The 26,185-nt window shown below is 49.4% G+C and overlaps 1 pseudogene; it reads right to left on the bottom strand.

The window, feature by feature from the left end:
- Positions 1-26,185, bottom strand: part of LOC126069860 (probable tRNA (uracil-O(2)-)-methyltransferase) — a 78,210-nt pseudogene that overhangs the window by 45,974 nt on the left and 6,051 nt on the right.

The raw sequence follows: 26,185 nt of genomic DNA, 5'->3' as shown, positions 1-26,185 counted from the left end.
GGACTTAGTTCCCTCCTCAAGTCCTGTCTGAGCTCAACCAGTGCCCACTCAGAACTGTGGGTGACATAGGAGACTGCCAGCAAGTCAGTCTGCCCACACAGTCAACAATCTGGGAGGTCCCAGCAGTATGGAAGGCTCCGGCCTGGGGATAGACCACATGCCAGCCTCCAGCAGGAAAGAAAGCCAAGTGCTGTGAGAGGGACAGGGAGACCCTGGGGACATTGCTCTGGAGGCAATGAACAGCTCGTGGAAGCCTGGGCACAGCGAGCACCAAGTGCCAGCCCTAGCGCCCTTAGTGATCCTGTGTGTTGCCTACCAGGACCCCGAGAGCTGAGCACCCCGTTCTCACCAGATGCACCTCCCCTACCTGGCCAGCCCCCCTATCAGCCAACCAGCCGCACCATTTCTTCGATCTGATGAGCTTCGGTCCCTGCAGCTGCTAAACTGTTCAAACAATCCCATCACCACCTCCCAGAGGAACTGGGGTCACCCCCCTACTTGTTATTACAAACCTGCCTCCCACAGCCCCTGCTGTTCTAAATGCACCCCTACGTGGCCCTGCATGGTGTGTGAGGAGCTGGGGGCAAGCTTAGGTGTGGAGCAGTATGTGTGACTGTGACCAGGATGGGACTGGCCAGGGAGGATGGGGAAGGGTTGGGGCATGGGAAACAGAGGGGCCGAGCCAAGGCCATGGGCCTAAGCCAGCACAGGGAGGAGACGTGGTGGGGATGAGGGCCGAAGAAAGGTGGCATCAGAAGCCCCAAGAGCTAGGGGTTGGGAGAAGTGTGCCCACACTGGAGGAAGTGGTGGGGAGACCCGTGACTGAGAGCAAGGCTATGACAATAAGATGCAGGACATATGCCAGGGCAGAGGCTGAGGTGGCAAAGGGACGAGAAAGAGATGGCAAGGAGCTGGGAGCAGGGTATGGTAACCATCAAGGTAGTCCTTGATCTGGGCAGATCGCTGGGAAACATTTGGGCTGCTGCATGAGTCTTTTGGGGCCATATCTTCAGGCTCACACACTGAAAACAAGGAGCCCTGAGCAGGGCTGCCCCCATTCAGTCGAGCAGCTGGGGTGGGGACCCGGGGCCTCTCCTTGGTGTGTTCAATCTGTGGAGTCAATTGATCCACGAGCAACAAGGCCAAAGCAACGAAACACTCCTGGTTTTCACTGGAAACAAGGAGCCGTCAGCCTGGAGACAGGAGGTCCAGGGGGAACAAAGGGGCCCTGATGAATAAACCTGCCCCCCAATCCTCCGCCCCTCAGGCACATAAGAACCTGAAGGTTCAGGAACCAAAACTGAACTTCCCTGTGAAGTCGGCCCTGTGTGTGGTATAACCAGCCTGCCTGTCATTAGCCAGTGTTTGGCCTGGACCAGAGGATGGTCGCAGAGGTGCTCCCTCTGGGAGCCTGCCCAGATATGCCAGGCTTATTTCCTTCATCAGGTTAAGGGGGTTAAGGGCCTTCACCACACTCCCCTCGATGATGATGTGGTGTGGAGGGAGGAGCCACCCAGCAGTCTGGGCGATCCTCCACAGAAGAGGATCAAGGGAAGACCTGCCAGGCCTCAGTGGGTGGTCCTCCTCCACAAAAAAAAAAAAACCCTATAAGGAGCCAGGGCCTGTGTCAGACAAAGAACTCCATTTGGCCTTCTGTCTGTTTCCTGGAAATAACCCTTGGAATTTGCCAGCCATCAAGGTGCCTTTGTTTCCAAAATACCCAAGCCACATTTAAGGAGGCAGACAGGAAGGGAGGGAGGGAGAGGCATGATAAATCAATCCGGTACCTGCACTGGGGCCCCAGCAGCTCATAAAAGGCCCTGACAGGGAAGCCACCAGGCTGCCTAAAGGCCGGGAGCTGTGCCATGTCCCTGGACGTAACTAACAACAGTTAGTGAATCTATAAGTTCTTCTCCTTCCTCTGCCTGCCTCCTCCTTGGCATACCTCTGTTAATGACTTTGTTTTGCCCTAACGCTCTGTTTGATCTGATACAAATAACTTTGTTTTGTTCTGTCTGACCACCTGTGACTTACAACCCTCCCCACCACTCCCCCACCCCCCGCCAGGAAAATCTGAGCCCAGGTGTCTGATACGTTTTTCTTTAGCCTGATAAACAAATGTCCTCCATGTATCTCTTCAGGCTTTTGTTGCTATATTGTGAAGAACAACTCCCCTGGTCATGCCATCTTAAGGGCTACAAAGACACTTCCAACCCTTGTAAATGTTAACTGTTTGATAATTTCCCCATTCAGTTGGATCACCTTTCTTGAAAAGAGGCATAAATATGGATCTCTTCCAGTCAGTTGGCCAGGACGCTGTCTTCCATATTTCTTGGCATAGATGAGTGAGCAGTTCCAGGGCTGCATCCATTTGTTGAAACATCTCAGTTGATATTCCATCAATTCCTGGAGCCTTGTTTTTCACCAGTGCCTTCAGAGCGGCTTGGACTTCTTTCTTCAGTACCATTGGTTCCTGATCATATGCCACCTCTTGAAATGGCTGAACATCGACTAATTCTTTCTGGTATAATGACTCTGTGTATTCCTTCCATCTTCTTTTGATGCTTGCTGCGTCATTTAATGTTTTCCCCATAGAATCCTTCACTACTGCAACTTGAGGCTTGCATTTTTTCTTCGGTTCTTTCAGCCTGAGAAACGCCAAGCATGCTTCCCTTTGGTTTTCTATCTCCAGCTCTTTGCACATGTCATCATATTACTTAGCTTCAAGCTGCCCTTTGAAATCTTCTGCTCAGTTCTTTTACTTCATCATTTCTTCCTTTTGCTTTAGCTATTCGACGTTCAAGAGCAAGTTTGAGTCCCCTCTGACATCCACCTTGGTCTTTTCTTTTTTTCCTGTGTTTTCAAGGACCTCTTGCTGTCTTCATGTATGATGTCATTTCACAACTCTTCTGGTCTTTGGTCACTAGTGTTCAATGCATCAATCTGTTCTTGAGATGGTCTCTAAATTCAGGTGGGATATAATCAAGGTCATATTTTGGCTCTTGTGGACTTGCTCTGATTTTCTTCAGTTGCAGCTTGAACTTGCATATGAGCAATTGATGGTCTGTTCCACAGTCAGCCCCTTGCCTTGTTATGACTGATGACATTGGGTTCTTCCATTGTCTTTCCAAAGATGTAGTCGATTTGATTCCTGTGTGTTTCATCTGGCAAAGTCCACGTGTATAGCCACCATTTATGCTGAAACTACCAACAATATCATTAATATCACATGCAAGTGAAATTTTGCTGAAGATCATTCAAAAGTGGCTGCTGCAGAATAACTATAGGGAACCGCCAGAAATTCAGGTTGGAGTTAGGGATATCACTGGTGATGTCAGATGGATCCTGGCTGAAAGCAGGGAATACCAGAAAGATGCTTACCTCTGTTTTATTGACTATTGTTACCTGATTAGGGTCCGTGCCCTGCAGCAGTCGAGCCAATGAAAGATACTGCAAGTCAGAAAGAGTAAGAAAGTTTATTAAGGAGATGTAAGGGGTAGGGGGAGGGGGAAGAGCCTGTACACGGGAGAAGAAAGAAACAGGAAATGCTGATATTCCTCAATAGGAAGGTCCCTACAAAAGTCCCTGACATAGCAGCTAAACGTTAAGCCACAAGAGCATTCCAGCCCATAAAAGATCAAAAAAAGGGAGGGCTGCCTCACAAGAAGAGGGGAGGTGGAGGTAGAAGAAGAGGGTATAAAGCTCTAAGAAAATGACTGTACCGGGGCTCTCAGACTCTCCCTCTGAGCAGCCCGCTTGACACTCCCTGGTCAAGTGTACTTTTGCTACTAACCCTCTGCTAGCTAATAAACCGCTGCTTGCTTGGCACCAATTGTCTCAGTTTTTGAATTCTTCCCTACACCAAAGAGAAGAACAGAGGCTATTCTCCGGTAACGGAACACATCACTGGGGACCCGGCAGCAACACAGGCTGTCTCTTTGGAGTTCCAAAGAGCAATTTTACATTAGAGCTTATATAGAATCATACAAGGGTTAGAAGTGTCTCTGTAGTCCACAGATGGCCTGGCTGGAGGAATTATTCATTACAAGACAGTGACAAAAGACACTTTATCAGACTGAAGTTATACATATCAGATACCTGGGCTCTGATTTTCCTGTGGGGGTTGTAAGTCACACGTGGTCCAACAGAAGGAAACAAAGTTATTTGCATCAGTTTAAAACAAAGAGCAAAGTCGTTAACATTAGGTCAAAACAAATTCTTTAAAAGAGGTATGTGAAGGAGGCCAGCAGAAGAAGAAGAACTTACAGGTTCATCATGGCATTAGTTATGTCAAGCTCTTAGCTGCCCATTTTGAAAATGGAGAAAACATGCTGGGGAGTACTGGGGTCAAAACTATGCAAAGGCATTCGACTGTGTGGATCATAACTAATTACAGATAACATTATGAGGAATGGGAATTCCAGAACACTTAATTGTGCTCATGAGGAACCTGTACAAAGATCAAGAGGCAGTTGTTCAGACAAACCAAGGGGATACTGAGTGGTTTAAACTCAGTGAAGGTGTGGGTCAGGGTTGTATTCTTTCACCATACCTATTCGATCTGTATGCTAAGCAAATGATTGGAGAACCTGGACTATAGGAGGAAGAACAGGGCAACAGGATTGGAGTAAAACTCATTAACAACCTGGATTATGCAGATGACACAACCTTGCTTGCTGAAAGTGAAGAGGACTTGAAGCACTTATTAATGAAGATCAAAGACCATAGCCTTCAGTGTGGACTGTACCTCAACATAAAGAAAACAAAAATCCTCACAACTGGACCAATGAGCAACATCATGACAAACGGAGAAAAGGCTGAAGTTGTCAAGGATTTCATTTTACTTGGATCCACAATCAACGCCCATGGAAGCGGCAGTCAACAAACCAAAAGACTCACTGCATTGGGCAAATCTGATGCAACGGACCTCTTCAGTGTTGAAGAGCAAAGATGTCACCTTGAAGACTAAGGTAGGCCTGACCCAAGCCATGGTATTTTCAATTGCATCATATGCATGTGAAAGCTGGACAATGAATAAGGAAGACTGAAGATGAATTGACCCCTTTGAATTGTGGTGTTGGTGAAGAATACTGAATATACTATGGACTGCCAAAAGAACAAAGAAATCTGTCTTGGAGTAAGCACAACCAGAATGCTCCTTGGAAGCAAGGATGGCAAGACTTCGTCTCATGTACTTTGCACGTGTTATCAGGGGGGATCAGTCCCTGGAGAAGGATATGCTTGGTAAAGTACAGGGTCAGCGGAAAAGAGGAAGGCCCTCAATGAGATGGACTGACACAGTGGCTAAAACAATGGGCTCAAGCATAGCAACAACTGCAAGGATGACGCAGGATCAGGCAGTGTTTCGTTCTGTGGTATATGGGGTTACTATGAATCAGAACCAACTCAATGGCACCTAATGACAACCCGCGTAAGATTCTATATAAGGTCCAAAGTAAAACTGCTATTTAGGACTCCACAGGGACAGCCTGTGTTGCTGCCGGGTCCCTGGTTACGTATACATTTCCCTAATAAACTTTCTCACTCTTTTTGACTTGGAGTATGTTTCACTGGCTCACCTGCTCCAGGCCATGGACCCTAACCAGGTAACAAAGCGGTTATTTTAAGTACAAAGGAACCCTGGTAGCGCGTAGTGGTAAAGCATTCAGCTGCTAATCGAAATGCAGTGACTGGAACTCACTAGCTGCTCCACAGCAGAAAGATATGACAGACAGCTCCTGTAAAGAGTACAGTCTAGAAAACTCTATGGGGCAGTTCTACTTTGTCACACAGAGTCACTGTGTCAGAATCGACTCCAGGGCAACCAACAACACTGTAAGCACAGCTCTTTCCATGAGCTCTGCAGCCAATCTCACAGATTACAGAACCTGCTGTGGGCACAGAGAACCAGCACAGGCTGGCGTCTGCGTACTGGACAGTTGATCTGAAGGGCAGAATCCTTTTAACATGTAACGGAGGTGTAACCTATCCTAGGCGGTCAGCCTCAGAGACAGGAAGTGCCACGTTGACGGCTGGTGTCAGAGATGAAGATGTGGGACACCAAGAATGAGCCTTGTGTCGCTTTTTATCAACACAAGGGGGTTAACAAGATTCACTTTTCATCCAAGGGATCTGAAGGTCTCTCCTCCCTAATGGGGGCGTTCCTCAGGCCTGCTGGACATGGAATGAGAAACTGGCCACCCCCTGCCTCCCCACCATTCACGTAGGCTTCACAAAAGTATCTTGATGAACTGGCTAAAGACGCTTCCATAAAATCACTATGACAATCTGCAGGGAAGGAGGACCCAGGCAGGGTGGGGCACTCGGGAACAGCCAACTCCTTCGCTGTGAAAGGGGACAGCACCCCAGCCTTTGAATACTGTGTCTCAGGGTGGGACCAGCATGCCGGTCTCACAGTTTTCGTCCCACACAGCTCTTACGAGGGGCCCAGGGAGATGGCACAGGCCTGGGAAGCTGCAGGCAGGCAGTCCAGTATAGTGCCTCTGCAGAGGTGCCCAGTGTGAGCTGAACCAAGCCACCTGAGACCATTCTTACTGCCTCATCCCTCTTTTAGAAGAAGCCCTTGTGGTGCCGTGGTTGAGAGCTCAGCTGCTAACTGAAGGGTCAGGGGCTCTAATTCACCAGCCATTCCATGGGAGAAAGATGCAGCAGTCTGCTTCCTAAAGATTACAGCTTTAGAAATCTTACGAGGCAGTTCCACTCTGTTCTATAGGATCACTATGAGACAGAATCCACTCAACTGCAATGGGCTTAGTGTTATTTTTCTTTTATAGACTAGCCATTATTATCTTAAAAAAAAAAAAAACACTCCCAGCTCAGGGCTTCAGGGTGTGTTTTTGCAGAACTGGGAAAAAAAGCCATTCATTCTCTGGAGCTCAGTCCCTGGCCCCCTCAGAAGAGCTTCCAAAAATAAACATGCCCCCATGTGAATATGCACAGAGAAGTAAACACTACATGCATATCTATGGTGAAAAACAGTGACTATGCGTGAAACTGAAACTGTGTTGAGAAACAGAACAAGGGGTCCTACACCACAGGAAGACCACTGATCGACTAAAGCTGTGAAACAAGAGGCTGGCTGGGCGCTATAGCTCTGAAAGCCCTGCCTGCCCCTGTGCTTCCCACCTGTGCTATGGCCCTCCTAGCAGACTCCTCCAGGTGAGCTTATGCCAGGCTGATGGCCCACCTGACTATGTACGTACCCAGGTGGAACTGAGTTAGATGAGATTCAAGTTTAGCTGTTCAAGAATGACCATGGCTCCACAGGCAGAATGCCGACCATGAACACACACTATGCTCACATACAGGGGGGCACGCACATGGTGTCTCGGGTGTGCACGCAGGGGAGCACACACGCTGTGTCCTTGTGTGCCACTCCTTCAGTACCAACCACAGGGCTAGGCACTGCTCTGGGGACTGGCATGCAGGTCTATGTCTGATCCTCAGGACAGCCCAGCAAGGTGGAGCCCAGGTAGCCAACAGAGCAGTGGCGAGCCAGCCTACAGCCACAGCGGGGAGCTGGCCTACACCCATACTGGGAAGTCGGCCTACACTCATAGGCACCACCACAGGGGATCAGGGCCCCAGGGGGCCTCCTTCCTGTCACCACACCCCCACTAAAGCCACAGCATCACACGATGCAGTCCTTCCCACCAGGCCCCTGCCCCACCATCATCCTGCTCCTCCACGTGCAGGCCCTTTGCTCATGCTGTTCCATATGCCTCAACCAGCTTTTCCTGCCCTTGTCACCTCGCTGACTCCTGCCTTTCCTCAAGTCCCAGCTCCCATGCATTTTCTAAGGGCCTCCTACCCCAACCCCTCAGCTTGTCTCCTGGCATGTCATGATGCCTATAGAAACGGTGCTCACAGCAGTAAGGTGGCACAGGAAGACACCCACTGTAAATGACACATGCTGGTGCCCACAGGAATACCAGCTGGGTCTGCTCCAAGCCCCCATGAGGAATAAGGAAAGGGGTGGCTGATACAAGCCCCTCAACAGTGGATGCACAGAAGTCCGCCAGGCCACGCTCACACGTGTGCACATGTGACACTTGAGATGTGGGGCTCGCCACACATGCAGGCACCAGTGTGAGCCCTGGCCTAAGCTGCCCTCTACCCTAGACCCTGCTCCCGGAGACGGGGAGAAGGGGAAAAGGGGTAGGGCATAGGGGTAGGGTGGAGAGAGGAGGGTGCAGGCAGCAGGGGAGAGGGCAGAAGGTGGAAAGAGGAAGGAGGGAGGTGGGGGCAGAGGTCGCCTGCCTTGCTTTGTGGGCAAAGTCAGAGAATAAAGCAGCTGAGAAGGCCCTCCAAGCATAGGAGGGCCTGGGCTCTTGGGGGATGGGCTGAGACTCTCACCCCTAAAGTGTAGCTTTTGCATGAACACCCCTATCCAGCACATGGGGGAGGGGCCAGGCAGGGCCCAGGCCTCAGACCCCCAGGGTGCACCTGTCCTGAGCCCAGCACCTGGTCTGTGGCTCTCAACGGCTGAGTACAGGCTGCCACACACCCAGAAGAGCAATAGCCACCAGTGCCCAGGAGAGCTCTTGGAGGGCAGACCCCAGCCTCTCAGCGAATCCTGCTCTGCCTCCATGCTTGTGTGAGAAGCACGTGACAGGAATGTACCAGTGAGCACAGCCAACAGCTGAGCTAGCTGAGTGCTGCACAGAGGAGTAATGGAGGGGCTCAGAGAGCATACCTCTGATGTGGGGTTGGGAACACATGGGGCTCTCTATACTACGTTCACAGCTCCCCTGCATATCTCACAACTGTAAAGTGAGATATTAAAAAAAAAAAAGGGAACGACAGTGATGCCAGTGCTAAGGTGTAAGGAAACTTGGTGAGGTAGGAATGGCGAGCGTTGCCACGCCTGGGGACAGCCCTCACCTGCCGACACCTGGTGGCAGTTCTGAAGGAGCGCCTGCAGGCCCCTGAACTCCCTCTTCAGTCTCTGTAGTGTCTCCTGGTCCAGCTCACTGGTGACTTCTAGCAAGCAAAGGCTCCCTGGTGAAACACGGTTTCCACAGAAAACAAAGACACCATCACAAACGTGCTAAATGTGCAAAAAAAGCCACACCCTGCAATCAGTTCTGGTTCCAAAATGCAAACCTTAATGCATATGAGTAGAAAGGGCCATGCTCCCTTGACCCACAACAATGGAGCCCTAACGGCAGGACCTCACCAGCTGCAAATGCATGGCCTGACGGGCGAGGAGACAGTGACAAATCCACGGCCATGGGGCCTGTGTCATATCTGAGGGCACAGGCTGGACAAGCAAGGATATAGGGACTACCCCACAGCCACAAGGCCTGTGTGACATGAGGGCGCGGCCTGACAGATGAAGGAACGGTGATGACCCCATGGCCTTGGAAACTGTACACTAAATGACTGGACAGCATAGGCAGCATCACCTGCCCTCCTTTCTCCCAAGCTCTTGCACTCAGGACAGAGGGCAGAACCGGACACAAAACCAGGGCTACCTCATGTCTGCTTTGCCGCCCAGCTGGCCAGGCTCCGGAGCACACTGGCTCCAGGCACGGCATCCACGGTGTAAGATGCTACCACAGATGTTCCCGTTTAGAGCTGACTGTTCTCAGGCCCCAGGAAATTCACACTCAACTCTGACCTTCCAGGAGCCTTGTGGGCACAGAAGGCACTTTATTGCCAAACCACCAAACTTCATGTGAGGCTGAAATCAGCTGCCTCATGTTCTGGAGTCCCTGGGTGGCATAAATGGATAATGCCATTTGAGTATACTCAGAGGTGCCTCAAAAAAAAGGTCTGGCAATCTGCTCCCAAAACACCAGCCACTGAAAACCCTGTGGAGCACAGTTCTACTGACACTTCTCTGGCAAGGTTGACCCTGCAGCAACTGGTGGTTTCCTTGTGCTTATCTGCCAAGAACTGCCCATAGCTGGCCCTGCCTCAGTGTCTCCTCTGCCCTTGCCACCAATGTGCGGGTGAGCCAAGTACCCTCAGACCTGCCTGGAGGGTCAATCTGGAGCCTGGAAACCAGCACCACCCTTGGGGCAGGCATCTCTCTTTCGGCTGCCGCTGTCAGTCCACCTGCCGTCTCTCACCTGCCTCCAACGTGCTGAGAGGAGGCAGGAGGTCTGAAGAAATGCTTTAAATACCCCCCCGAAAGCCTTCCTGCCGCTCCTGACCACTCTGTGAGCTTGGCCAGCCGAGGCTGCTGCACAGTGCCGCTTGCTGGGCTCCTGGTCCCCTCACAGGTGCAGGGCACAGCCTAACAGCTTGAGAGGCTGGACCTGAGGCTTCCTCCCCAGGAGAAGGGACCACGGCCTGGGTCTCCTAGCAACATCTGTGGAAGGGATGCCAGCCCGACAAGGAAGACCACCAACCTGAGAGTGGCTGGTGGAGGACATGCTCAATGGCCCTGCCACATCACATGTGCACTGGAGTCAAACAGAATGAGGAGAAAGACCTGACATCTCATGGTTCAGATGAAGAAGAGGAGGAGAGATACATGGCTGCTTCCTCCTGGACCTGCGTCAGCCCTGGGCCAGCTCGTGGAGCCAGTTGTGGGGTCAGCAAGCAGATGGGGCAGGGAGGAGGACCTGACCTCGTCAGGTACCCTGTAATTCAGGCTCAGTTCTGGCTCAATCCCCAAACGAGCTGGCTCCACAGAGCCCCCTAGCTGCCCGCCACCATCTGTCCTGGCTGGCAGCAAAGTCAAGAGAGGCAAGCTCCTTGCTGGACATAAAGTCATCATGGAAAGCTGTGCTCTGGTCAGTCTCCCTTAAGGGCCACGGAGGTCTGCATGCCCTGAACGAGAACAATCTCCCTTCATCTTGTCTGATTCTCCCATTTTTGAAACTTCAAAGAGAATTGAAGAATTATCAAATCACTACCCCTCTAACCCATACACATACACTCAAGGGGATGGTGCATTTACCTGGCCCTTTTCTATCCAGTCTCTCTTCAGATCACAGCACAGGCTGAAAACGGGGTGCTGCAGAGCCTGACCCTTGTGCATCAGAAAGGTTGGTTAAAGGTCCCATGTGATTACGCTGGGACTCAGCCTCCCTCTTGAGGCACCCAAAGTCTGCTGTGAAGCTTTTAGAGCACGAGCTGGTAAGCAGCCCATCCAATATCACCTAAGAACAGGTTTAGGACAGGTGGCCCCACGTGGTCGCCCGCAGCTGCAAAGGAGGAAGGGCGTGGTAGCTGGACGGTGTGTGCCCCCACCAGGTGTGGGACGCTTTACCTCCTGGGTTCCAGGGTTTCACACTGGTATCCCAAGAATCCCCTCCTGTGCTTGACTGCTTCCTGCCCAACAGCAGATGGGCCACCTGCAGAACCACGCAGTAGATAAAGTCGTGAGGGAGAGCAGCACAGCTCCTCACGCGCTCTGCTGTCTCTGGGGGCTAGAACCCCAACAGCCAGGGCCCCTCTGCCGGAGCCCCACCCCCTCACACTGCAGGCCTGGGCTCAGCCCCATCACCCTGGGCTTTGAAGCAGTCCCGGCGGTCTGTTCAGTCTTGTCCCCTGGGTGGAGGATGGGAAGGTTCCTTAGGCAGTGGACCTCAAGGCCACCGCTGACGATGAATGTACTGAGACCTCCGCTCGTTGAGGGAAACCTCCGCAGTGGGCACGTGTGTCCAGAACTTCCCGATGAGGCAAACCTGTGTTGGAAATAAGCAAGTCATCAACTCAGCAGGCTCACTGCATTTCAACATTCCCACAGAGTTCTCCTGCACTTGAGGACAAATTACAAAAACATTTTCAATCTCTATCACAAAAACCCATTTTTCAAAAAAGAGCACCAATACTAACTACTTAAAAATATTTTTTAAAAACAATAAAAATAAAAAACGAACACTGAGAGTTCATGAAAAATCTCACCCTGTGGACTTTCGGAGATCTGACAAGCAGGTATGAATTGCAAGTTGCCATCCTGGGGACAGGAGTTTGGGGCACGTCACTGATCCACCCCTCATTCGGTCTCACATGTGCCCCAGGAACAGACATGACACTAACCCTAAAGAAGGGTCCGGCATCTTTCAATCACAGAGTGTCCTAAGAGCACCCAGGAACGTGTTGGAGGGAGGTGTACGCTAACACTGATGACATGATAATTCCCCACGTTCTCTTTGGTACTAGCTTTGAAGCCAGTTTATCAGTCACAAAAAGAAGCCGGTATCGTTGCACCAGGGCCTAACCTCACTGACCGTCTAGCTCTGCTATCTCTGGTGTGTCATGTTGGGCATGTGACTCAGCTCTGTCCAGGGAAGAAGCATTGCCTGGCCTGCGCTAACCAGCTGCCCTGTGCATGGCTTTATAAGCTATGACTCACTCACACCCACTGCTTCACTCACCCCAGCCACAGACATGAGGAAACCGGGGCTCAGGGAGATAAAACACTGGCCCATGCTTTCAGGCACTGGTGCATGGATGGCAAATGCACACACCAAAACCGCAGGATCCTTACCAACCCAATGACCCAACATGACCAGTTCCTGAAATCCCACCGCAGAAGACTATGGCTCACCAAAACAGAGGATACGTCAGACAATGGCTTCAAGGCTCTGAGGACCAGTCCTAGGAAAACCTCCAAATCCAATCCGAGCAGCGACAGTGTCACCACCAGTACTGCACATGACGCCAGCTGAGGGGAGTCCTCTGAGTCTGGACCACAGGGCCACAGTCACTGTCATCAGCGAGCATCTATGGCATGCCAATGCTCGGCCAGGCTTACAGACATCACTTGTGTCACCCTCAACACACCCTGAGGTGGGCGCTGTTCTCCCCCATCTACAGATGATGACTTGGAAAGCTGTGTGGCCAGCCCAGGGGAGCATGGCCAGGGGGTGGAGAGCCAAGAGCTGAGCTCTAATCTGCCCTGATCCTTCCACATCAAGCAACCCAGCTCTATGAGTGCAATCTGAAAAGGGCACTCTGAGTCCTGTAAAAGAATGGTATCAGAAAATTGATGTAAATCAACATAAATACTCCACACAGGTCGTCTCAAAGGGGCAGTCCCTCCCAGTGGAGGGGCTGGCTCCCACTGGGTCAACCTGCCCCAACAAGCACCATGAGAACACTGTTTCACAGATGGTGTGACGGCCAATTACAGCCATCACCAAGTGACACTTCGGCTGAATTAGTGAGACCATTGTGAAAAAATCTGAAATCACTCTGAGCTTCTGAAACAGAGCAAACCTCAACTTCAGCCAATTACTCAAGAATCCAAACAAGGAGTGGGAATTTTACATAAACAGTTCAACTGCAGACAACGCTCAGGTTAGAAATCACTGCTGTCAAGCTGCCACCTGCCCTGGAGAGAGGCTCCGAGGGCCATCAGGGCATCTGCAGAGGAAACGGACTCTGCAAGGGCCCCACAGAGCCAGTACAGGCCCAGAGAGGAAGTGCCAGGAGTCTCCAGAGGAGGGAACCGGCCACACGAGCCAACAGTGACCAGTGCTTCTGTAAAAGCATGTCAATCTTAAACGGGACCCTGTGACTCAGCCCGCACTCAGGGGCTAACCTGAGAAACAGAAACCTTCCACAGAAACCCTGACAGAGCCTGAGGACAGCGGCAGTCTTCCTCTGTGTGAAAGCCGCAGGTCAGCCCAACTTCCTTAATGAGATCCAGGTACTCTCGGTGCTGTGTCTTCTGGCTGTGCTGCCCAGGGTATTTCCTAACAGAGTCAAAGCAGCAGCAGGAAAATACAAAGAAATGACAATGGTAGGATGCCCTTCAAGAAAAATCAACAACCAGAGAAATCAAAAACCTTGAATAGTGTCTTTTAAGTCAAACACCAGAAATCCACTTGGCAATGATACATCAGGGCAAAACAGAAAAGATGTGCTCCTGGCTAATGCTGTCTTTTATATAAAAAAAATGAGCTGCAGCCTTCCCCAGCTTAATTTCTAAAAACAATGCATTGTGTTACGTGTCTTACCTATCTTTGATAAGCTACAAATCTGATTACATTTATAAAGAATACCTTTCTGTCATGGACAGGCTTGTTAGCCGTAATCTAAGACTTTCTGAAGTGGTGAGATTCCAGCTACACCTAAGAGGTCTCAGAGGCAGGCACACCCAAGGCCACTTTAAGACCTGGTGCCTGGCCTGTATTATTCCCTGAGCGCTGAAACAGCCACACAACTCTTGGACAAATGAGACCTGCAGCAGTGCAGCATGCTCCTTGATGCAACAGGAGTGCGTGCTCTTATGATAAAGAGAACAACGCTGCTTTGAAGGGTCTGCTGTATTGACAGGGTTTTACTTTGAAGTCAGACCCACCTTTTATCAGAAAAAACTTCCCCCAAAAGATGTATCTTCCAATATTGCCTATAACCACAGCAGAAGCAATTACAGCACTGATTGGCACTGTCCAGCACTGATCACCACTGTCCAGAAGACATACAACATGAGCCATCTATGTAATTTTAAATGTCAAGTAGCCATACTTAAAAAAATAAGAATAGGTAGGATACAGATTAACAATACATTTAATTCAACCAAATAAATTCACATAGTACCGTTCCAACAACTTGGAGTGGCCACACTCCAGGTGCTCAGGGGCCACACCTGGCTTAAAGGTTCTATCCCCCACAGTGCTGTCTGGATAACAACAGAATGTCCTGGCCCCCACCATGCCAACTCCCCCTCGCCTGGCTTTGATGACAGCTATACACGGCCTGAGTTCATCAGAATAGTTACCGATTAACCAGTGCACGTCAGGAAATACGCTCTTATCCTCAGGTGAGACCACCAGAAAAAGGAGACTAAGTGTCAAGTAGATAAACCTGAGGCTGCAGAGGCAGCAAGGCAGAGAGGATGGGCAAAGGCCCTGAGGTCACATGCTGGACTCACACCACACACAGCCGGCTTATGTGCCAGGATCTGACTCAATGCCCTGTGGGATTCCTCCAGAGAGTGTGGGAGGCCGCCTGCTGCCTCGAGGCCAATAAGAGTCAGAGGGATAGTGAAGGTCGCCAGCCCAGGGTCTCCCTCGGAAGGCATGTCATACTGGGGATTTCATAGTCATTTCTGGAGAAGGTCTTGTTGTTGGTTGCCATCAGGAGTCAATTCTGCCTCTGGGAGACTCCACATATGAGCAGGAGAACTGCTCCAAAGGGTTTTGAAGTCTTTGACCTCTCAGAAGCAGACTGCCAGGCCTGTTTTCTGAGATGCCTCTGGGTGGGTTTGAACCAGCAACCTTCTGGTCAGCAGTCGATCGCCGAACTATTTATGCCACCCAGGGTCGAAGGCAACTAGGCAGACCTTTCTGAGGGCTAATCCCCTCTGGTCTAAACGTAAAAAGGAGCTGTGGGAGAGATGGAGCACACAAACTCTCTAGCTGTGGCAAAACGGGGGGAAGAAGTGGCCCAAGTGGGCGAGTGGAAAGCAGCCAAGCTCCAACACAGTGCTGAGGCCAAGGGTAGTGTCGGCCAGTTTAGAATAACAGAGCCCAGGCGACGGGTGTCTGCACCCAATCCCTGACACCTTCCATAGGCCTCTACCACCCTTCTACAACTCTACAGTCCTCTGGTTCTTAATCCGCATGTGTGCTTCTATTTACATGTAAATGACACAGGAAACAGTAAGGCCAAGCTGGTTTATGTGTAATCTACAAACAGGAAAGACAAGTCTCTGGCACTGTTTATTCTTTATTACCACCCATACTAGATCTAAACTGGCCTATTTGTCTCTTTAAATGGCCTGTCTGAACACAAACATGGCACAGTGGCTAAGAGCTTGGCTGCTAACAAAAACATCAGCAGTTTGAGTTCACCAGCTGCTCCTTGGAAACCCTATGCGACGGTTCTACTCTGTCCTATAGGGTTGCTATGAGTTGGGATCGACTTGACAGCAATGGGTTGTTTTTTTTTTTTTTTTAATTAATGAACATAAACATAAGTTACATTTAACAGCTACCATAATCACAGCAACAGCTACCCTGTCAAGGGCAACCGAGACAACAAAACCCCACCTGCTTTTTATAAGGAGTTTTAATTGGTATTTTGAATGCAGCAAACTGCAATACTCTATTACACGTATAGCCTTACAAACAATATTAAGACCCTTCATCATCACTTCAAGGCTGCTGTTACAAACAGGTGCTTTTTCTGAGCATCCTCCTGCCTGTCCTCATAGGGGCTTCTGAAGGGGCGAAAGCACTAAGACCACTTTTGATCTGCTCCTGGAACCACCCGCCGTGCTGGGAGAGAACCACTCCCTGGGAAGGTGGACAGTGCAGTGCACTTGTCAACAAAAACACTTTCACGTGTGGCCATGTCCTTCCAGAAGGGCCAGGCCTCCATAGAGCCATGCTCCCCAGAAACATGGAATGCCACTGGGAGGTATGACACCATCCTTTACGGAGACATCCTCTCTGAGCTCATCAGGAAGGGGAGCTGGAGTGGAACTGTCTAACCTCATGGTGGCTGTGTCTCCATAAGGAGGGCAACTAGACAGCTCACAGCCAGTCTGCTGTTGTCTCCACAGCTGCCCGGGGGTCTGGACCTGCTGCCTCACCTGCCCCCAACTTCAGTTCACTGCCTGCTGCCTCCTCCTTCATCGAACTCCACCCAAGCCCAGGACTTCCATCTGCCCTCGGCACCCTGGCCCTGTGCACTGCCTGCTGTGCATCTCCCCAGGGCATTCTCCCCAGCTACACACCACATGGTCACCATTCATCTGTTGGGTCTCTGTACCCCATCCCCCTGCATTCACGCAGGAAGGATCTTTAGTCCCTGCTGCATCCCCTGCACCTACAAGAGGGTCTGGCAGGCGGGCAGGCCTCAAATATTTGATAAATAAATGAACTGCTTCATTATTTCTCCTGTTTTATAAGACAGATCTCTTACATTATTCAAAATTCTTTCTGGAATGAAAGGACAGTCATCCCTCAGTATCCGCGGGTGCTAAAGTCCCTTATATAAAATGGTGTAGTGTTTGCATATAACCTACACACATCCTCCCATACACCTTAAACCATCTCTAGGTTTCTAATAATACCTAACACAATGTAAATGCAATGTGAACAGCTGTTACACCACACTGTCCAGTGAATAATGACAAGAAGCAAATAGTCTGCACATGTTCAGTACACACGCAGTAGGCCTGAGGACAGAGTACCCATCACACTTATGGTGAACAACAGACACTCACACGAGAGCTGAAGAGAGACAACAATCTGTGAGAGGGTGGGGGCTACAGCAGGGGACGCTGCACATCACTTTTTTTTTTGTCCCCAGATATTTTCGATCCAAGGCTGGCTCATATCTGCAGATATAGAACCTACAGACATGGTGGGCTGACATGCGTATCTGAAATAAAGCCCTTTTGAAAAGCATTAAGCAACATGTATAAAAACTCCTTTAATCCATCCTGTGCGCACCACCACAGTTCCCTCTAGCTAATCCTGCCAACCAGTCCAGTGAGGTGGAGATCACCCACCTTGTAGGGATCTGAGCTCCCTTCCATGGCCAGTTCATACCCCAGGTGCCAAAGCAGCCCTTCTCTCTCCTCCCTGGCCACGTGGGTGTTGGCAGGATGGGTTCCAGCTGCAAGCACAGGGTCCACAGAGCATCTGCACTGCAGGCCAGCCAGCCCACTACGCCCTTCAGGTGCAGTAACTCGGTGGGATGACTCAAACTCCAGTGAAAGGGCCATCTTTAATCAAGCAGAAAAAAATACAAACACATAAGGTGAGACTGAGGAAGGGACCTACCGGGAGGCCTCACTGCTGACCCACATGCCCCCACCTGGTCAGGCCCTGCAGGGGCGCCCCACTGCTAACCCATGGACCCTGCTCAGCCAAGGCCTGCAGGGAGGCCTCACTGCTAACTGAGACCTGAGCAGACAGCCATGCTCCAGGCACTACTAGAGATGGTGCCAAACAGAACAAGTGTCCTGGCTCCTCCCCCCAGGCAGCTGGAGGGCCACTGGCCTGGAGGAGGATGCATACTCGGGCAGAAAGCACTGCTGCTGAGCAAAGAGCACCCCTACTCCAATTTAGCCAGAAAGGGTTGAAAAGTATGAAACCTCATTCCATTTACTTCTACCTCTGTGAATCCCACAGTGATCATACTCACACTGGTCAGCGTGGCCACACGTCTGACAGGCTGGCTACACACAGGGCCTCTCATCAGAAGAGTGGTCACACGCACATAGATTAGCACAGCCACAGGTCTGACTGGCTGACAACACATGGGGCCTCTCACCAGAACCACGTACACGACGGTGCAGTCTGCACTAAGACCACGTGAATCAACAGAGCTCGTACCTCCAGCTGCATCTCTGGTCCAAACATGGCCTGTATTTTTCTTCTTCAGGCATCAATCCCTCTGCATGGATGCTGAAATAATTTTAGAGGTGAAAGATCAAGCTCAATCATCATACATTAGCCAAGAGCTATGAAGCCCTGCATGGACCACCCCAGTATTCAGCATGAGGCCCCAAAGCATTCACTGATGGTACAAGCACAAGTTCTCAGCCATCTGCAGTAGCTGCCCACCGCACACGGCACCGACAGGCCCCTGTGCTCCGCTCACAGTGGCTACAGGTCCTCGCAGGGGCACGAAGCCAAGGTAGTCCTACGTCTGACCACAGCGCCCTTTAATCTAGAAACACTTCCTGAGACCAGGACCAAGACCAGGACCAGGACCAGGACTTCTGGGGAACATGAGCCCAGCTCTCAGCCCTCAGTCCAGTTCAGATTTCTGGGCACTGTTCTCCTGATTTCCAGCCGTGCCATAGCTGGTCCTCTCGGGTCACTTCTGCTGGCAGTGACCCTCACCCACAGCTTCTAATCGTGTGCCTTTAGCTCACACAGGGCCACCTGACTTGTGCGCATGTCTAGGAGGAGGTGGTACAGGACAACTCCTGCCACCCCGCCCCACACCAGCTTCCAAATCACCTAATGTGCCAACACCCACGGACAGCCTGTGTACAAGGATTACAGCCACAAGCTCCTTCTTTTATAAAACACCTCCAGGGGTGTCAACAGCTCCGCATCAAGCTCCCGCAGCTGTGTGCAAACACCTGACCCAGTAGGTGGAGGCTCAGCAGGGAGACAAGCAGCTCTGAGGTCAGGCAGGCTGGGCTGTGAATCCCAGGCTGGCCTGTGTCCTCTGATCGCAGTGGGGAAACAGTGCCCACTATACCAGCTATACCAGGAGGAGCGTGAGGACACACACTGCACTCCACAGGCCGGGTCCTGTCCTAAGCACCTCGCTGCCTTCAGCCCTCACTGCACACACAGCTGGTCAAGGGGTGCAAAGCCCTATGCCATCCTGCCCATGTCGCTGTGTGTGTGTGACCAGCCTGCCATGCCAGAACAGAAGCTTCTCGAGGGCAGGTCCTGCCTGACCCTTCATCCTCCAGCAGTGCCCTTAAGTGGTACGTTTTCAAGAGGAAAAAAAACCTACAGCAAAGTACAGATGCTGCTGCTGCTGCAAGCCTGTCATTTTACATACTCACACAGGAACATCCTGGGGACTACTCTCAAGTCTAAAGAAGTCACCGGTTTTTCTCTCATTTTACAAACGAACAGGAGCTTTTAACTTGTCACTATTCTGATAGCCAGCTAGGCTCAGAACCAAGACTATACCGGCAAGAACAATCATCAGTGGACTCTGGGCTTGATTTGCAGATACCCTGGAGAAGGGGCCTGAGTGGTGCATTACCCCGGCACAGCAGAGTATGTGCACCAGTGGGCCGTTCCCACAGCCCATGTCCACGAACGACTGGTCACTACACGCTCAGGTCGCTCTTCTTCCCACAGGATCTAAGTAAACAGGAAAAAAAGCAAACTTAAAAAGGAAGGAAAGGCCAGTTTGTAAATGCACTCTAGCAGAGAAAAGTTCAGACACAGATCCCGCTGAGATTACAAATCCCATGTCCACAACCAGACGGCCAGGTCCTTTTATGGCCTGGGCCTTGTCACAGACCACACACAGACAAGCAGGTCAGACTGGCTCTCCACCCAGTGCGGGGCAGTGCCAACTGCGCTCAGGCCTGCGTGCGGCACCTAAACTCTCTTCTTCCACTCAGAGTCCACATTAAAAGGCTCATCTCAGGGGTTTTGCCTGTATTCCTCAAATTCTGTACACTTTGATGATCAGAAACAAAAAACGCTATTTCTAAAAAGTCTTAAGAGAACTGCAGTTGAAAGGAAACTGCAGATTATTTAGCCTAAGCATTTTATTGGAAACCCTGGTGGCGGAGTGGTTAAGTGCTACAGCTGCTAACCAAAGCGTTGGCAATTCAAATCTGCCAGTCGCTCCCTGGAAACTCTATGGGGCAGTTTTACTCGGAATCAGCTCGATGGCAATGGGTTGGGTTAAGCATTCTATAGATAAGAAAATCCAGGCTATTAAGTCAGGGCCCAGGCCTGATGGACAAGGCCAGCCAGCACTTTGTGCTTCATTCACACTCAAGTTCCTTCTACTCTCACGCTACGGCGCTATGCACACCAACACCATCATGTGCAACAACCCCATGACAGCCACCAACTGACCGTCAATTGTGACCTCAATGGCCGACCTGTACTGCTGCAGCATCTGTCGACAGCAACCTTCGCCATGCCATACAAATGCGGATCATAGGAAGCCTTACCAAGAGGGAGACAGCGATGGCCACATCTTCATACACAAACTTTTCAGGATCTGTCACTTCTGGCCACACTCATGATTTAAAGCACGCATGTGAACTGTGGCTTCATTTCCTCACCATCTCACGATATGGAGTGCAACCCCTGAAAGGGTAAGTCCAACTAGATGAACCGCACACATAATAAAGTAAAGATGTATACAGAATGTGGGTGAGGTGGGCATAGCTTGACCAAAGTAAATGACGTCACTAAGAAACATACAAGAAAGGATGCTTTTGGTAAATGCTTTCACATATACCTTTTTGCAACAACCACCAAGAAGTGTACGTGTGGTTACATATGTACGTGTGTAAGCACTCATGGATACAGGTACGTAAGGTATGTGTATGTATGGGCGCATTTATATAAACACGTGTGTGCTTGCACATATATTCAAATATACAATAAAGCACTTAGTCATCTAGCGCTGCTATAATAGAAATACCACAAGTAGATAGCTTTAACAAAGAGAAATTTAGTTCCTCACAGTAAAGTAGGCTAAAAGTCCAAATTCAGAGCGCCAGCTCCAGGAGAAGGTTTTCCCTCTCAGCCTTCTCATCAATCTTCCCGTAGGCTTGGAGTTTCTCCACACAGGGACCTCGGGTCCAAAGTTCAGATTCCTAGGGACTGCCCTCCTGCTTTCCAACTGAACCACGGCTGGTCTTCTCGGGTCACTTCTGCCAGAAGTAACCCTCACCCACTGCTCCCAGCACTGTTTTCTTGGTGGTATGAGGTCCACAACTCTGCCTTTTATATCTCAAGAGATTGTCTCAAGATACAATCCCGTCTTGTAGACTGAGTCCTGCCTCACTAATACAACTGTCACCCATCTTCCCTCATTAACATCATACAGGCAGGATTTACAACATACAGGAAAAAATCACACAACACTGAGAATCACAACCCAGCTAAACTGATACATGCATTTTTGGGCGGACATAACTCAATCCATGATAAGCATGTAGCGGGTACAGTTATGGATAATTCTTGGACATAATCAAACACCTTGCAGGATTGGTTTTCTGGGTTTGAAGGCTTAGGGGACATCTCAGTTAATTGGCATAACATAGTTCATAAAGTTTATGTTCTACATTCTAGTTTGGCGAGTAGTGTCTGGGGTCTTGAAAGTTTGTGAGGGGCCATGGAAGATAAAACTATTGGTCTCTACTTGTCTGGAGCAAAAGAGAGAGAAGGAAACCAAAGAGTCAGAGAAGAAACCAGTCTACAGGATTTATCGTGTACATAAGCCACGGCCTCATCTACCTGAGATAAGAACAACTAGCTGGAGACCAGCTATCACTACTAATCATTCTGATCAGGGCCACAATAGATGAATCCTGATAAACAGGAGAAAAATGTGGAACACAACCTCAAATCCTTAAAAAGTCCAGACTTACTAGACCAGGTGAGACAAGAGGACTCCCTGGGACTATCGTTCTGAGATACTTTCAACCTTGAACCAAAACTATCCCAAGGTCAACTTTTAGCTAAATAGGAGACTGTCTCAGAAAATACTATCACTTGTGAGTAGTACTGTAGTGAAATGAGTTTCTTGGTTCTGTGAAACAGGGAGAAAAAGAAACTGCATGAGAGACTGTCCCCTGGACCCTGAGGAAATGTTACAGTTGCCATAGTCCTTTGGAGAAGCTTGTTACCTTTGCCCAGGGATGAAGCCATTCCCCTTCAGCAGAAAATGTCACCTATTATATGAATAAATGGAGCCACTTACAAGAGGATTGATCAGTTACTATGCAAACATTTGTTGTCAGATGTCACTGAGTACAACAGAGCCAAACAATGCTCGGTCCTGCGCCATCCTCATGATCACTGTCATGCTTGAGCCCATTGTTGCAGCCACTATGTCAATCCACCTGGTTGAGTGTCTTCCTCTTTTCCGCTGACCCTGTACTCTGCCAAGCATGATATCCTTCTCCGGGGACTGGTCCCTCCTGACATGTCCAAAGTATGTAAGACATAGTCTCACCATCCTTGCTTCTAACGAGCATTCTGGTTGGACTTCTTCCAAGATAGACTTTTTTTGGCAGTCCACAGTATATTCAATATTCTGCACCAACACCACAATTTCTTCGGTCTTCCTGATTCACTGTTCAGCTTTTGCATGTATGTGAGGTGACTGAAAACACTATGGCCTGGACCAGGTGCACCTCAGTCTCCAAGGTGACATTTTTGCTTTTCAGCACTTTAAAGACGTCTTCTGCAGCAGATTTGCCCAATGCAACGAGTCTTTTGATTTCCTGACTGCTGCTTCCAAGGATGTTGTTTAATCTTTGACAACGTCAATCTTTTCTCCATTTATCATAATGTTGCTTATTGGTCCAGTTGTGAGGATTTTTGTTTTCTCTATGTTGAGGTGTAATCTATACTGAAGGCTGTGGTCTTTGATCTTCATAAGTAAATGCTTCAAGCTCTCTTCACTTCCAGTAAGCAACGTTGTGTCACCTGCATAACGCAAGTTGTTAGTAAGTCTTCCTCCAATCCTGATGACCCGTTCTTCTTCATATAGTCCAGCTTCTTGGATGATCCTGCTCAGCATTGATGGAATAAAACCAAAAAAACCCATTGCTGTCAAGTCAATTCCGACTCACAGAAACCCCAGAGGACAGGGTAGAACTGACCCACAGAGTTTCCAAGGAGTGTCTGGCATATTTGAACTGTCAACCTTTTCATTAGCAGCCGCAGCTCTTAACCACTATGCCGCCAGGGTTTCCTCAGATTGAATAGGTATAGTGAAAGGGTACAACCCTGATGCACACCTTTCCTGACTTTAAACCACACGGTATCCCCTTTTGTTGTTTGAACAACTGCCTCTTGGGTCTTCCTGAGCACCATTAACTGTTCCAGAATTCCCATTCGTCCCAATGTTACCCATGATTTGTTATCATCTACACAGTCAAATGCCTTTGCATAATCAATAAAACACAGAAAAACATCCTTCTGGTATTCTCTGCTTTCAGCCAGGATTCATCTGACATCAGCAATGATATCCCTAGTTCCACGTCCTCTTCTGAAACTAGCTTGAATTTCTGGCAGTTCTCTGTAGATACACTGCTGCAGCCGCTTTTGAATGATTATGCAAATAGGGTGCATAAAATCCACCCAACAAGATGGATCCACTTGCCTATATAAGCACCCATCCCAAAGAGATTAGGGAGGGACTTCACTACCACCAAGAAGGGCCTAGAGTGCAGCACATCCTTTGGACCTGGGGTCCCTGCACTGAGAACCTCCTAGACCAAGGCGACAGAAAGCTGTAACACTGGAGTGGCAGCAGCAGAACCAGGAGACTTCTATGAGACAGTGTGGTGGGCTTCCTGGTCCACAGAATGGGGCAGCTACGGTGGGCTTGCCCACCCACAGAGTGAGAGAACTGAGGGCCTTTGGTGAGGGAGCCTTGCTGGGGAAGTAGGGTGCCTTCGGGCAATAGCTGGTGGAGATAAAAAGCTGTAGTACTTGCCCAAGCAAGGGCCAAGGTCAGGCCCAAGCGGGGGTCCAGCAGCAGCAGCTGGGATGAAGTTGTCCTGATTGAAAGCCTGTATCCTGAGTTACTCCTGTTACTTCCAAGCTGATCCGGATCCCATGTGGCTTCCCTAATAAACCCCATAACTGTGAATATTGTCTGTGAGTTCTGTGTGGCCACTGCAACAAATTATTGAAGCCAACAGAGAAGTACAGCACTGTGGGACGGCTGGCTGGCGTCAGAATTGGTGAAAAGGTTGGAGAGTGGCAGGGTAACTGACCTCCACCTCACAGGGATCAGCTTTGGGCTGAAGCTGATTCTCATTCTCCCTGAAGTCAGATGGGGACAACACTACTGCTGCAGTACTACAGCTGCTCCTTCACAAGCCATCAGAGTGAGACCAGACAGTCAACAACTACTCTAAGGCAAAGATGAGAAGGTAAGCGGGCATGGAAACTAGATTACTGGAAACAGAATAAGCAGAATGGAAATAATGAGGATGTTCATACACTGTGAAATGCGTAACCAATATCACTGAACAATTTGTGTGGAAACTGTTAAATGGAAGCTTAATTTGCTGTGTAAACTTTCACCAAAAGCATAAGGAAATATTATTAAAAAATACATATATATACATTTTCTAATTTCCACTGTAATTTTTTTTTCAGTGTATGGCGTATCTGGAGCCCTGGTGGCTCAATGGTTAAGAGCTCAGCTGCTAACCAAAAGTTAGGCCATTTGAATCCACCAGGCATTCCTTGGCAACCCTATGGGGCAGTTCTACTCTGTCCCATAGGGTCACTATGAGCCAGAATCAAACTTGACAGCGGAAGATTTTATAGTATACTTAGAAATGAAAGGTTAATTTTCTAACACTTTGGAATTTTCCAGTTATCTTTATAAATTAGTTCTAGCTTAATCACACTCTGGCCAGATAACAAATGTATGATTTTATGCCTCCGGGGGGAAAAAGAAGAAATATATATACTCTCAGCTGCTAACCAAAAGGTTGGCACTTCCAATCCACCAGCCAGTCCTTGGAAACCCTGTGGGGCAGTTCTACTCTGTTCTATAGGATCACTATGAATCAGAATCAACTAAGTGGCAACAGATTTGTTTTGGTCTGAGTTTACATATAAGCCTGTTCCAAAGGCAAAGATTCAGGACCAGTCTCTCCCGATTAGAGATGTACAAAAAAGCAGCATGAAATGCCCATACCACCTGCGTGTCCAGGACAACACAGCCTGGAGCAGGGCTGTGCAACGAAGGACAGATATACAAGTTTCTAGATGCGGCAAATCGTTAGCAGGAACAAGCATCCAACTACAACTGTCCTGTTCCCTATATGAGGCTAGAGCACAAGTAAGTGCAGACCACAGATGAATGCGAACTGTTTAGGGTCTGGAGGCAATGGTCTGGCCCCACCAGCATGCCAGAGCCACCGCCGCAAATACTAGTTGGCCAACCATCTCTGTCTCCCAATCGGGACAGTGACAAAGCCTGCACCTCAACTAATGCACAGAAGCAGAACTGTCCCAGTGCTTTGAAACACGGTGAGCTCTAGCTGTGCAAATGTAAGGTCTTGTTATCAAAATTGGTGATGTGCAGAAGAAGACAAGACCCTTTTCTTATCACATCTGCAACAGTACTGTGGTTTCAGCCATAGGTATGTACAGCCTGCCACAGGCAACCATGAGGGTGTATTTAGACTTACTGTCTGCATCTGTGTGAAACTAGAAGGTTTACAGGAAAAGCAAATTTACCTTTCCTTGAGTGATCATACTCAAGGGTATTCCCCCAGAATTACAATTCTATACACTTTACATCTCTTTACACTTCTCTTTATGTTCCTGGTACAGCTTGCTTGTACTTTACAACAGAAACAAGGGACAGGGTGTTTGTAAACTTGTTCTTCGTGCTCTCCAGAGACCACTTGGCCAACCTGACCAGGAACTCTTTTCCAAGCCGGGTAGGTTTAGGATAGACAATTCCATCAGAATGCCCTCTTTCTGGACAAAAAATTAAAACAAATACGAACCTTTAGAAGTAAGAGAAATATGAA

Source organism: Elephas maximus, chromosome Y (assembly GCF_024166365.1).
Source record: "Elephas maximus indicus isolate mEleMax1 chromosome Y, mEleMax1 primary haplotype, whole genome shotgun sequence".
In the NCBI taxonomy this organism is placed as follows: domain Eukaryota; kingdom Metazoa; phylum Chordata; class Mammalia; order Proboscidea; family Elephantidae; genus Elephas; species Elephas maximus.
Note: the sequence above shows the minus strand (reverse complement) of the source record. Positions and strands in the feature narration are given on the sequence as shown.